Source organism: Corvus brachyrhynchos, unplaced genomic scaffold, assembly GCF_000691975.1.
Source record: "Corvus brachyrhynchos isolate BGI_N302 unplaced genomic scaffold, ASM69197v1 scaffold307, whole genome shotgun sequence".
Classification (NCBI taxonomy): Eukaryota; Metazoa; Chordata; class Aves; order Passeriformes; family Corvidae; genus Corvus; species Corvus brachyrhynchos.
Window position 1 is genome coordinate 2,355,332 of NW_008239288.1, and position 13,311 is coordinate 2,368,642.

General features: G+C 41.2%; 1 protein-coding gene across 16 annotated transcripts in view; it reads right to left on the reverse strand.

Annotated features, from left to right (window-relative positions):
- Positions 1–13,311, reverse strand: part of CELF2 (CUGBP, Elav-like family member 2) — a 549,582-nt gene that overhangs the window by 88,992 nt on the left and 447,279 nt on the right. The window lies entirely within an intron of this gene.

Genomic DNA, 13,311 nt, shown 5'->3' on the forward strand with positions numbered 1-13,311 from the left:
ATTCAGGAGATAACCCTTTAAAAGGAATGACTAGCAACAGCAACATTTCAGAAAGACAAGAAACCATAGTCAGGTGATCCTCTGTTTCTTTCACAGTGTTATCTCATCTACACTTATCTTCTTAATTTTTTGCTTTCATTCAATAAGAGAAACCAGCCTCAGCCACTCCCCTAGTTTCACATCACAGACTTTTCTGTTCATTTGCTAAGTGGATCTTCTGCCTGACTCTTTCTGCAGCATGGAAGGTCACCTTGATCCAACAATGCTCTTAGGCTCCTCGTCTGACAGAAACTAGAGTATTATTTGGTACAAAACTCAAATTCTAGGCTATGGGATTTTTTTTTCATGTAAAGCTTTTTTAAAGTTCTGTTGGAAAGCTCTCCTATTTGCATTACAATGTACCAGCAAGAACCTCTTATACCTAAAAAGTGTGATTGAGGCAAGTCTAAAATAAGCCCCCAAAGCATCAAAATTATAAAATCTATTGAAATTCTACCTTTTAAATTAGAGAAAAAGGGTACAATATATAGAAAAAGTTGGCACTGATGATGCGGGGCCACTGCTGTTTTCACTTTTCACTTAGCAAAGGTACGGAGATGTTCTGAGTCTGGAATACATGTCTCGATTCACAATTCCCTCCTCTCCAGAAGGCAGACAGGCAGTTAAATTCCTCCCTGTTACCAAACACAGACCAAATCCAGATTTCTTCAAAGGTCAGACGTGAGCCCCAAACTACTTGTCAACAGGCATGCCTCTAAATATTGCAGGGAATAGCCAAAGCATTCAGGTAGAAAACAGGTTTTAAATGAAGACATCAAAAATCCTACTCTCCTGACTGAGATCAGCTGGGCTAAGTAGTACAGTTTTATTGTTGTACCAGCAGAGCCATAATATTTTACGCCAAATGAGGATATGGCTCATAAATTCTATTTAAGCTCTCCATGAGCTGAAGTTACAGGAATTTTCCACGACTATCCAATATCAGCATCCAAATAAAAGCTCTCAGTGTTATGCCAATAGTTTGCAATGGCAAAATAATCTGGCTGTGGAGAGAGAATGAAAAAGATAGCTCAATATTTAGTCCATCTTTGAAAAGAGAAGGATACTGCCACAAGTCTCCAGCCGCAAGAACACACAAACACACACTGTCCACATGAAAATATGAATGTCTAGTTGTGTATACATACAGTTACAAACACCAGTAAGAGTCACGTTGAGCAACCATGTTATTTTTAACCACCCATCGTATGAACTCATTCTCTTTAATTTTTTAGCATCTCTGTAGCTAATGTACTCTGCCAGTGCTTTCTTTGGGATAAGGAAAGTGGTTTGCATTCAAACTAAACATGCAGCATATATTTATAATGCTAATCTTTAGGAGTTCCAATGCATTTGAATATTTCTGCCAATAGGTGTTTCGAAAGTTAAACAAACAAAAAATAAATGGACAACATTAGCAGAAACATATATTTTTGAAGAATGAGTCAGTTCCAGCTGGCTGTGGTGTTTGGATCGAGCTGTGATTAAGATTTCATTAGTAAAAGGGACAGTGCTAGGAAGAGTAAGGCCAAAATCAACCTGCCTCCACCCATCTACAAAGCTCTAAACCAGCATCTGACCCCAAGCATGAATCTTAATGCTTGGGTCCAGAGACTGGGGCCCTTGATTCTCTTGAAAAAAAGCAACAACATGCTTCATTTAGTGACTATAAACGTCAGTATGTGAAAAGTTGTCTTCTCTTACTTATTCTTTACTGCTACTGTACTCAATTAGAAATTTTCTCTGTGCTGTGCCCCGTGAGTAACATCTTTATGTGCAACTTGCCTAAAGGTCAAAGAAATCTCTTTGCAGAGATGGCTTCAGGTGGAACAGCTGGAGGCCACGGAGAACTATCAGGAAGGTCCTCTGATAAAATCAACTGAGCTAAAAGCTCTTACATCATTCATCCTACCTGCTCCAAAGGTAGCATTTAGAGCTACTGGGAAGTCTTGAACTCCTGGTTTCTTGGCATATGCTGCTTTTTCTGAGAGAAGCTAATGCAGCCTGAGGGCTGTTGCAGTGTCAGTGAAGCTAGCAGAGGGCAAGGAAAGCACAGGGGAGGAGGAATGGGTGCAGAAAAGAAATTTTCCCCATATCACACCCTCTATTTTTGGATTTTGTGTCAACAGGGAGGAAGACAAGTAGCAGACAACGAGGGCTGTCAGCTTTCAGGCCACTTTTAAAGTGGGATAAATCCATGTCATTCTTTGCAAAATGAACAGGGTCACAAGAGGCAAGGGACACGCCTGCCTGAGCAACCCCCAGAGCCCTCCAGACACAAGTGTATAAGCACAGCATTTAGACAGACTGTAGCTCTTACTTAGCAAGATCTTTCTTTTTGGTTAATCATATACTTTTGTACAAATAGGAGGAGTCTATATTTACCCAGCATAGCAATTTCTTTCACTTCTTAGCAGTCGGAGAAATCAGAGATGAAAAAATCCAGCAGCTCATCTTGAATGACTTAATGCCAACACAAGACTACTGCCTATCCCATATTTTCTAATACTTTCCTACCCCAAACACCCGCAAGGACTGGGATTGAACTTTGTTTCTTTTAGACGATTATTCTAATTGAACTGATACTGGGTATTTTTTCTTGATACTTGATCTAAGCTTTACTTCACCTCTTATGATGGTAAACCCTTGGTTCTGTGTACAACCAAAAATAATTCCCATTTGTCACTGGCATTTGGGCAATACTTGGCCCTGGAGGAAATAAATGCACCATCTTCATGGATGCTGCTGTGGATTCTGGGTGAGGTGCTCCCACAACAGCACTTATCCTTCTCTGTATTCTCTGCAATATTTGAAATGAATATACTGCATAATAACACAACACATTTTCCTCTAAGGTATTGTCAGGAATTTGCCACAAAGTAATATTAGTTGCTGTCTGGTGGATACTTGCTCAAGTGATGGTCTAGAAAACAAACTCCCTTCAATCATTTGAGCCATTCACAGCTGAATGGAAATATAAAGGTACCACATCCCTCACATCTCTGCACAAGGCTGCAATCCCTCTGAGAGATTCTGGCAGTGGTAAGGAACATTGAGTGTTGTATTCTTGCGCACTTCACTTGTGGAGGTACCAGATTTTCAGTTCATAGGATCGTAGAATGGTGTGGGTTGGAAGAGACCTTAAAGCTCTTCTCATTCCAACATCCCTGCCACAGGCAGGGTCACCTTCCACTACACCAGGTTGCTCAAAGTTCTTAGTTTAAAACTAATCTTATCCTCCGATTAGCGTCTTATTTTCCACAATCTTACTTTCTTCAACCCACAATCCTATGTTCTCTATCTTGAAATCAGTGATAAGCCTCTATTCATACTTTCTTAGAGACCATTACAGACTTCTAATTATTCCTTTCAGACATGAGCTTCTTTTTCAGTTTCTTTCTCTGCTTTCTCCCATTGTTTCTCCTTCAGAAGAGAAAATTTCCACTCACTGCAACTTGTAACAGTTGCAAGTGGGAATGGGTGAGCATTCCTAGGGTGAATGATTGAGGCAGTGTATTAATGAGATGCCCTGATACATTGCAAATTCCATTTGCAAAGAAGCAAGTTCCTTACTCTAAGCCCTGCTTGCATACCCACCCCCCCACCCCGTCTGAGTTACAATGGGGCAAGAGCTGGGATTGACTGCAGACTGCTTTAATGCCACTCTTAATGACAACTTGTGAAGATTAGGAAGTTGTCAGAATCAGATATCAGCAAAAGCTCCAGCTTGCTTTGTGAAGTCAGTCTGAATTAATTAACGGGTAGCTTTCCTTTGATATCGCTTTGATATTTGGCTGCAGCTGGATAAAAATCAACCACAAAGGAAGCTACATTTTGTTTACCACTGCTTAAGACTCTGTTTAGCTCAATGCGATTTTTTTTTTCTTTTGCAGTTTTTGCTTTTTTAACTTCCCTGGCACAAGGCAGTAGATACAGGTTTTTGCTAATAAGTGGAGTTATGGTGGCATCTTTTTCAATGACTGTTTCCCTCTGCTCCTGCAGATAGTCAGGCTACTGTCCGGTAGCAAAGCCATTACTGATGTCAGCTAAGCTGAAGGGGAAAAGATGGGCCATTCCAAAAGTGAGACAAATATTAGCTTTTCCCCCTCTGTTACCTATTAAAAGGTATTTGACACTTTAATTGTAGAATCATACAAAGGTTTGGGTTGGAGATGACCTTAAGGACCATCTAGTTTCAAAGTACCCTGCCATGGGCACTTTCCACTATCCCAGGTTGCTCCAAGCTTTGTTCAGCTTGGCTTTGAACACTTTCAGGGATGGGGCATCTACAACTTCTCTGGGTAACCTGTGCCAGAGCCCCGCCACCCTCACAGTAAAGAATTTCTTCTTAATGTCTAATCTAAACCTACTTTCTTTCAGTTTAAACCCATTCCTCTGTGTCGTATCAATAATTGTATTTGCTCTCTGCTTTACAGGGTGCTGATCACTTGCTCCACACACTGACAGCCTAAAATATAAGCTCTGCAACTATGTGTCTTCCATGACTTTCCAGGGTGGGAATTCACAGCCCATTTGAGCATCTCTAAAGGTTTTGGATGTCTACCAAGACAATCACATTAATATGTCTCTACCCCAGATTGGTGCTTGCACCCAAATGAATCCCCGAGTATTTCTACCAGCCCCAGTGACCCTGCTGGCAAGAGGAGGAAGGATTTCTCTGCACACCACAGGGGAAGAGCAGACAAAGAAGTGGCTCTTCCAACTAAGCTAATGAAGATGATAATTTCTTCCAGAGAATGAGCAAAAAATCAATTATCTCTCTAGGTCTGCAAAGAGTGTTTTTAATTAGGCAGAATATGATTGTCCAAAGTGTGTTATTAGAGCAGGAGACTCAATCAGAGCACCCACTTTCACCTGGTTTTTGTAGTATTAGGGGGTTTTTGAGTACCACAGAGAAGACAGAACTTTTCCTCTCTTACCATGTACCCTGTCCTATTCAGCACCACAGTGCACCTGCCCAGTGTGGTTCATTACCCAACTGAGATGGGGGAAAGCTGGCTGGGGCTACCTCAGCTTCCTGCACCACCACAGGAGTGCAAACACACGATGAGCCAGCATTACATCTCTTCAACAGCAATGAGCCTCAGAGCAGAGGTGTTTGAAGGAAGCAGCACAGCTCACAGGGTGGGACATAATGGCAGGAGGATGCTGAACAAACAGTCTCTCTGTTATAAACATGCCATGAGGCCCAGGCTCCTCAGTCATAACATAACTCAGATCCACGGGTGCCAAACATTGCTATCAAGGCAGGTATATGGCATCCAAGGGCACCTCTAATGATGTTGCTTCCTGATGCCTGCAACACTGTTTATGATCTGCCTTTCTAATTTCACTACTGTAGGAATAGACAGACAGCTAGGAAGGCTCCCTGAACTAGTTTTTCATTATGAAGACAATTTTAATAGCTCGTGTTGTGGTGCTAATGAGGCTGACTGAAGCACCTGTACTTTCTGTTCCAGATAACAGAAAACAGCTAACACCAGCAGGAGGATAAATAGCTGTTTAAGAGAGTGCCTGGGCTATTATCCTTAGCTAAGCACCCCACCTAAATCTTGGTGAGCTCTGCAATACCCTGGAGTACTCCAGTGATGGCCTCTCGATTTTCTTCAGAGATTTCCGTTCTGAAGTGCACAGCAAAGAGTTCTCCAAGGCAGTGATTTTTGGGTACCCAGCTTAAAAGTGATATCCTGTGAACTGATCCTCCACCCTCACTGAGTAAGATGTTCTAAGTTGGACAAAAAAATCTGGAGGGATTTTGCAAAGTGATGACCTCAACTGGTCAGAGTTATGGAAACCAGAGGTCTCCCAGTGACACATGCCAGAACCATTTGGCCTTTAGGGGATGGGCTTCACATTAGTGAATTTTTCTGAGGTCAAGCCACTATTATGCATTACTTACTTTCCAACCCAATATTATTATACTGCAAAGCTGTGCAAAAAAAAAAAAAAAAAAAAAATTCCTGAACTACTCCCAGAGTTCTCTAAAAAAGCTAGAGTGTATCTAACTGCTTTTGCAGCTGGGCCAATGTGCTCTTGCTTCCCAGCAGGAAAAGCAACAACCTGATATGGATGTTTAGGATCTAAACCACCTCACTGATGTCCATGCACTGTGCAGCTCTGCACCCTCCTGACACACCATAGGGACATCACTCCCCTGAGTAAGGCAGGTCGAGGTTTAGCCACCTTCTCTCAGTGCCTCAGCAATGAATCTTCCTGCACTTCCCTGTTCTTGAAGAGTCTCTTCCAAATCTTTGACGCTTTTCCAAAGAATAAAATACTTACCAGAGCATGGACTCATTTCCAGATATCACAGTACTTGAGTCACTGCCCTCAGTAGCAGGCAACCAAGTGCTGTTCCTTGCTTTCTCTCACTCCCACAAGAATTTGACACTTTCATACAGCTGGAGCAGCTTCAAGAGGAGAAACAGTGACCCCTAATCTTAACTAAGTCCAGTGGTGAAGGCTCTGTTAGGTCGATCTAAGCTAAATCCTTTCAATATACAAGGCACAGAGGATATGAACTGCATTCTCCCTGCATGCCAGAAAGTTACCCTAATGATGAGGCTGTGAATTTGGTGATGGTGAATTTGACCCTCCATCCTTCAATGAGAAAAAGGGACAATGTAATTATGAACTAAATGTTTTGCTCAATTTAGAGAAGCTATTTTCACTTGGTCAATACTCTCTTCTCCCTATGCCTGCACAACATCCACATTCTCCCACTAAGCTCCAAATTCAGCTACTTACAGAGATTTCACTGGGTTTCTAAGTCACTTTTTTTCCATTTTATAAATCCAGGGCTGGTGATCCATTCTGTGTTTCGCAGCAATGGTAGGTCCAAACCCAACTTTTCTACTAAGGTACCTGAACTTAGTGCAAATATTGATTTTGACTGAAGTGGTGGAGTCAGTGCAACATTTTTTTTTTGAGGGGAAAGAGCAGGGGTAGAAGTGGTGTTTTTGAATAACCCCGCCTGCGCCCCCCCCCATTTTTTCTGAGCTGGGCAAAGTGTATCATTAAGTGGGTTTATTTGCACAGTATTTTAAAGGAAGGAATGGGCCAGATTCACTTTCTCAACATCATTCAGTGTATTATAGCTCCCTTCCTAGGAACAGATGCTCTCTGGGAATTCTCCTCTTTCCCATCTGGTTATTTTTATCATTTAAGCAGTTCTATACTCTTTGGATCCTTCATTAAACAGCATTTGGCCATACTATATGGGTACTGAATTAGTTTAATTTGTCATCATAAATCAATCACTGCAAAGCCTTAACTAAGTTAATTGCTCTTTGAATTCCCTTTCTGTTTGTCAAAATCTCTCAGAGTCACTGATATATCATATTCAGGCTATTATTCAAGTCATATTGGATGATTACCTTTTTATTACAGGTAATTTTTACATAATGTTCATATCGTACTGACAAACCATAAGGCTTAAAACAGAGAAGGGAACTGGATATTAAAAAACTGCTCCATAAAGGAGAGTGCCAGCATAGTCATCAGAAAGGGGCTCATGATGTTAAGTGAGAACCAGAAATATATTTGGGTTTTTTTGCTTCTTGTTGGACAAATGGTATTTTATCAGAAAGTGAATGAGGTTTCATAGTAAGTCATCATGGGTGCCTGCATTTTGAACCAGATTATTCTAAAGGTTAAATAACCTGCTAAGCCAATTCTGCACAGCCCTGAGATTTCTCTCCCACGTTGACCCTCAAGCCTCAGGTCCCCAGACGGTCTGTGGCGCTTCCTTGACCATACCAACACTGTGGCACTGAGCATGAACAAATGTGTTTTACCTGAGCTGGCCCAAAGGAACGAGGGAAGCCCCAGAGCAGACTGGCATCATGCCAGTGATTGCCAGCCTGGTGTAGGGTAGAACTGACCCTACTGTGAATGGGCACCAAAAGAGAAGAACAGCCCAAGTTCCTCTTCAAAGTTCAATTTTTTTCCTATTCTACACACCTAAATGGACTTTGAGGTTTCCTTACAGCCAGTACACAACCTTTGGGCAAAGTTCCCTCTAAGCCAGTCCTGTTTCCCTATGATGTTAAAAAAGTTTAATAAAACCAGTAGTGATTCTTACAATGTAAAAATTAAAAATGTTTCCCTTGACAACATCTGGCAAAAAAGGAAGCCATGAATATTTTACAAAAAGAAGTTCCTACGAACTCCACCTTGCTGTGAAAATATTGAGAGATTCCTCAGAATGGTATTTCTTCCTTGTTAAACCCTTAATCAAATAAATTCATACAGCTAATGTCCTAATTTCATGCCAGAACTTCAATACAAAAGGTTTGCTGCTACTTGGAATATGTATATCCCACTTGAAATAAGAACCACGTAAACCATGACTCTGTTAAAAGCATGGGAGTGCAGAGTGTGGGCTGTTAATTATTGTTGTGATAACCTTAAGTAGGAGGATATATCAAAAAATGTACATAAAGACAACAAATAACCCTTATCATGTCCAATAAATCTAACTTCAAATACAGAACAAAGACACCAAAGAGTTTTAGGCGTAGATTTTACTAATGGATGCCCATTGATTTCTAACTTCAAATAACCTCTGCATGACATTAAAGGTGCATTTATTCAGCTACTTGGCTCCAAGAATCCAACCAACATATAGTGCTCTTGTGTTACTCTGCACTTAACCCTTGCCAGGAAATCCTACCAGATTCACTTGTCAGCAAAAGAGAGCACATTCTGTTTTTAAAACAAAGCATGTTAAAATTAAAACAAAAAACAAATGTCAGCGCCATGAAGGCAGTTAAAGCAGTCCCTGAATACAGCTCTTTGAGGTTTGCCCTCTATACAGAAGCCAATTTTCACTAAGCAGCAAATTAGAGCATGGGGGAACCAAGATTATTACATCTAACTGATGGTACAGTATAAATTTAGATGGGTGGAATTTATTGGATTACTCTGTTTAGGGAATAAAAGTTAAACACCTCTAACGAAGCCATGAGATTCTTAATGAAGATGAGACTAGTTAAGGCCTCAGTTCTACATCTCATCCCAAAGAAGCCCATTTCTAAGATCATTATTACATTCAAATTGAGTTTTTCCCTCTTCTCCCTTCTGCCTTTTGAAACAAAATCCAAATGAACACTCCAAGAAAACCTGACTCAAAGCTGAATAATATAAACCACATCCCTATGAGCTGTGAGGGTATAAGCAACCTGGTCCCATGCTATGTTTGAAAAGACACATCTGAAAATTCATGTTGTTCATTTGCAAGACATAAAAGCTACTTGTGATGCCAGCACCAAGTAAACAGAAGAGAACTGTCCCTATTTCGTTGATCAGTATCATATATCATAACAATATGCCTGTATTTGTCAAACATTGCGTATCTTCTTCTCTGCCTAGTAGCAATCCTACATAACAAGTGACATCTAAATATTTATTTTGGGAAAGATAAAAGCTCCAATATATGACAAGGAATATTATGACTGACAGAGAGATTATATTAATCATGAGTAAAAAGATGATGTTTGATCCTACTTGTGCAGAAAGTTTTAAAATTTAAAAAAAAAAATCTTTTAAATGAATTCTATCCTCAGGAAAATGATTAAAACCAGAAAAGCCTTGAAATGTCAGCTGGTGACATGTTTTTCTTCTTTATCTTTCTTTTTTGTTGTTGTTGCTGTGAAAAAAAAAATCTGAGAAAATACAGCAAAGTGCATCATTAACTTCTTATTAATTTTATAATACAAAGGCAATTCAGTTAAAATAGTAGTGCTGCAACTTTAAATTACAGAACTAGCTTGGTATTTAATGAGAGATTTAGCACAGCGGGGTTTCTGTTAAATTAAGTTGTGCCTTCACATCACAGTGGGAAAACAGGTGTATATTGGTTTAGAATTATGGAAATGTTGACTAATTCCAAGGCTTGTAATCAAACAGCAAGGCACCCTGCAATATTTTCTTCCAAGATTCTGCATTAATCATTTATGTCTGGTCTCATTTTCTTCATGTCCACTAAAAGGGTGCAGCTCAAAGGAGCAGATCAAGCGCTGGTGTTTTCATGTCTCTGTTAAGGATGAGGTCCAGGCAAAAAGCAGAGATAGAGACATAGCACTACAGGCTCTGCTCAAAAACCTACTTAAATTAAACTGAACATGCAGCCTTGGAAGGGGCATAAATTTCACACTAAACCCCCACTTTTTTGGCTTCACTGGTGCTGATCCAAAACCTGCTTACGAAGCCACATGGAGCAAGTCTGCATTTAAGAAATGAAAAGACTAAACCCAGAAATAATCTAGGCTCTATCATTAATGAACACAGAGCTATTCTCCTCCATGCTTCTGCAGCAGCACGGGTTACACCTGAGTGCAGGTAAAACACAGACAAGTTCCAACAGCCACAGCATCCCTGCAGTGCCCTGCTCCTGCCTCTGCCAGCTTTCCTTACCTTACACTAATAAATCACCTGCCTTTCCCTCAGATTTTCTCCCTGGGCTCTTTAAGGATGCCTTATCTGATGCACGGTGGTATTAGAGCAAAAGGGGAAGGCATAGATTCTTTTGTTTCCAGGAGACACCTTATTACTGAACCTCCTACTGATCATACCTCGCTTACTGGAAGCAAGCTGACATTGATGCCCAAATGAACCTGATCCAAACTCATCCCTTGTTGTAGTTCTGCCAGAATATTGCTTCCATTTGCTCTGAGACTATTTCACATGCAGACCTATCCACTACCTATTCCTGCTCATTCGGTAAAAGCTACTTAGCAGGCAAGAGGAACAATACAGAAATTGCTAAAATTCACATAAGGAGAATCCTGCTAACGTGAAGCATTTCCAGCACGTGTGCTACAACTTTAAAGCGTGCTTAAATGAAGTTATTTTGGGAATACACAGATGCAGCATAACAGTATCCCCATATACACTGAATGTCAAGCATAGTGCATGTGCGAAATATAGAATCTGTTACATTATATATGCTGAATCATTGTGAAAGACAAGCAGTAGAAATGTATTCAAGTTGCTTCTTTTTATTAGAGGCTTCCCTTTAAAAAAGTAAGTATAAAAACTTATCTCATAGTAAAATCTAAACACCTCTGGCCATATCAGGAATATTTTTAAAGCCGAGGCCCCAGAGTCATGGGAATCCAATTTCCATATTTCCCTAAAAGAAAACTTGGTAACATTACAGTCAGGACAGGAAAAAACAGCTTGGAAAGATAAATTTTAAATGACAAAGAGCGAGAGAGGGCTTTAGGAAAAAAAAATTTTTTTTGAACGTTATTTTAAAAACATCAGAAGGTACATTGGTGTCTTCAACTGTGGCCTGCTCATTAGCTCTGCAGAAGTGGAGGAGTGCTCAAGTAAGATGTAATGCAGAGATGAGCCAGCTTTGCCACCTGTTTGTGAGGAAGTCAGAGAAGGAATGTGCCCCTCTGAGTTGCCCACTGGGATAAATAAGATCTCTCAAAACATAACAACCAGCTTGGGGGACTCAGGGAAGAACAGAAAACAAAAGCAGCTGAGGGAGCTGGGTTTGTTTAGCCTAGAGAAAAGGAGGCTCGAGGGGACCTTATCACTCTCAGCAAGTCCCTTACAGGAGGGTGTAGCCAGGTGGGGGTCGGGCTCTGCTCCCAGGAAACGCAACAGGACGAAAGGACATGGCCTCAAGCTGCACAGGGGAGGTTTAGGTTGGATAACAGAATGAACTTCTTCACTGAAAGGGTGGTCAGGCATTGGAACAGGCTTCCCAGGGAAGTGGTGGAGACATCATCCCTAGAAGTGTTCAAAACACAACTGGATATGGCACTTTGTGCTATGATTTAGTTGACATCATGGTTTTTGGTCAAAGGTTGGACTCGATCTTGGAGGTCTTTTCCAACCTTAATGATTCTGTGATTCTAAATGGACTGTCTATTTCTTAAGGGGGTAATGTGCAGATATTGTGGTAGAGCTTCAGAGATGCTATCTGGGCAGGGTGCTGCTCCAGCAGCTTGGAATCACCTCCATCCTACCCAGCCAGTCCACACAGCCATTTGACTCAGCATGATGGAGACCAATTACTCAGTGAGTTGGTTTAGGAGCAGCACTGAATGGGATTAGAGAGCACTTGTCCAAGGGCTCGGCCTTTTCTGGCGGTGGGGATGGGAACCAACAACTGGGGTTGCAGAGCCAGGGGATGCTGAGATTCAGCCTGAGCTCCAAAGGGGTCTCAAAGGGAATCGTCCCTCAGAGCCTTCCTTTCTCTCTCAAGGATGGCACAAGTGCCAAGACTCCCACTGGGAGGCTTGCAAGGTCTTGACACTGTCCCTTGCAAGGGCCAGTTGCTGGAAAACACCACTTGAAGCACCACAACTTTTCTCCTGCTTTCCTGTGGCTGGCCTACCTTTGCAAATGTCCTACCACCATTCCCAGCATTTCCATTACAAATGACAGAGGAAGCCCGTTTTACCTTGGTGGCTTAGCAGGGCTCATGGGTAACTGTCCAACACACCTCTCGACACTGGTCATTTCCATGACACAAGAGTTGGCTTTCCTAGCAGAAAATCACTTGTGTAAAGTGAACTGGCCAGATATAATTTTTCAAACACAGTGTCCAGTTTCACACACAGCACATAGGAAGTAAAGGAGATATTGGCCATATAACTGTCAGTCCAGTCAATGCTCTCTTTATTTACACAGTGTATTTATTTATTTTCATGTCTGTAACCAGACACTACAAATATATACTTGAACACTTCTCCTACATCAAGAGGAAATATACCTCCATCCTTTACATTTTTTCTCTTCCATCCTCAAAGTATTCAGCAGAGAAAATGAAAACAGTGGTACAAGAATATTTCAGTGTTAAGACATGCAATTACCAGTGATATACTTCTCTGTAGCCCTGTAATTTAAATATAAAATACCATAGAAAAACACCAAAGATATGGTTTGTACAACACAACCACAACTGTTCTGAATGCTGGTGCCAGTGGGAGTAGGTGGTGAGGAGAGGTGATGTCAGGGGACAGGATGACACCATGCAAACAGCTATGTGGTAACACACCCCACAACATCCCGAGATATGCAGCCACTGCATTCAGGTTGTTTAGAAACCATGTGGATAAGGGCTGCATTTAACAACGTTGGCTGTGTTTTGTCTTTTTGTCTTCTCTCCCTTTTCAAATGTGAAGCCCCAGTGGTGCAGTGTTTTCCTGCTGTATGTTTTGTCTCCTTCCTCCTTACCCCTTAAATAAATTTAAAAAAAGGATCCAAACTGCTCTTTGGCCACTGTCTCTC